Source organism: Vigna radiata, unplaced genomic scaffold (assembly GCF_000741045.1).
Source record: "Vigna radiata var. radiata cultivar VC1973A unplaced genomic scaffold, Vradiata_ver6 scaffold_393, whole genome shotgun sequence".
NCBI classification, from domain to species: domain Eukaryota; kingdom Viridiplantae; phylum Streptophyta; class Magnoliopsida; order Fabales; family Fabaceae; genus Vigna; species Vigna radiata.
In genome coordinates this window covers 26,572-28,006 of record NW_014542625.1, presented here as the reverse complement: position 1 = coordinate 28,006, position 1,435 = coordinate 26,572, and positions in this window count along the sequence as shown.

The following is a 1,435-nucleotide window of genomic DNA, read 5'->3' as shown; positions in this document are numbered from 1 at the left end:
TATCCTATACCTTCAAAAAGCAACACAAGGCTTTGGAATCCTCTCAAGCATTAACAATTGGGTTCATTCTCTGTAAATTTGAGATTGATATCTTCCTCCTTCTGTCAAGCTCAAAAATGGGTTTCCGTCTACCTACCATCCGAAGGGCATCATTCACAGCAAGACAAGCATCTTCAAAATCTGAAAACATACCAAAGGGCTATTTTGCCGTTTATGTTGGAGAGAAACAAAATCGGTTTGTGATTCCCATCTCTTACTTGAATCAACCTTCATTCCAAGACTTACTGAGTCATGCGGAGGAAGAGTTTGGATATGATCATCCCATGGGAGGCCTCACAATTCCATGCAGTGAAGATGTCTTCCAACATACAATTTCTTGCCTCAAGGGACACTAGATCTCACTTTAGGAGACTCACATAGATTAATTAGAGACATTTTTGTACAATAGGCATCTTCTCGAATTGTAACTATTTTTACCAAATTTTGGTTAATGATGATGAATTCAAATTTTCCTATCTATTTTTTCCTTTCAATGTTTTCTTCACTTACAATGGTATACAGCACTAAAAGGACTCGACGATTCTCATAAATTTCACAGCATAAATAAGAAACCCAAGTGCTCGGCAATCAGCGCAAGGCAGGGAAGGAGAAGAGATATTAGTATTTTGAAAGGGGGCAAACGAGAAGAATCAATTTCTTTAGAAGGAGTTTCAGAGTTTTTTTATGTTTTTTATACATCTGGCGGATTTTTCCCAACCAAGACAGTTGTAATGGACTTAGAGTTGTGTTGTTCCAATTCATTCGAATGGACAACATTCATTGTCATAGAAATTTCATATGAATTTGATGTAAGGATTCTTTTACCTATCTATCTATCTATCTATATATAATTATTCTATGAACATAATTTTCATTTTTTGAGAAGATGAGATTGCTTATTTTGGTTTTTTGGATTGATAAACAAACATTACAGAAGACAGAAATAAAGGGAGAAATTACTTCATCCCATCCATCACCATGTGATTCCACCCCCTTAGAAATCCTCAAGGGGAAACCTCATTTTTTATTCCATTTTCTTTTCTCAATGTTACCCAATAAAAAAGTAGGGCAATAATCCCCCATTCCAAGAGAAAGATACTTAATTTCTATTTTCATCCCTAAAAAGATGGTAGTATTTTAAAATCGTTCAAGGCTTGAAGACTACTCAATTAATTGAGAATTCGTCACTTCCACAACCAGTTGTGACTGTAAAACCAATTACATAATCATGCCAAGATGATTTTGCTGCTTGATTCACATATATGAGGGGCCCTCCTCATATGAGCAAAGACTTGTATGGGTGGTTTTGATCTTTTGTCAAGCCATATTATAGATTTTCAGTGACGAGGGATGGTTCACAAAAATCTTAAAGTGAGATTAAATCAAAGCAGTACAG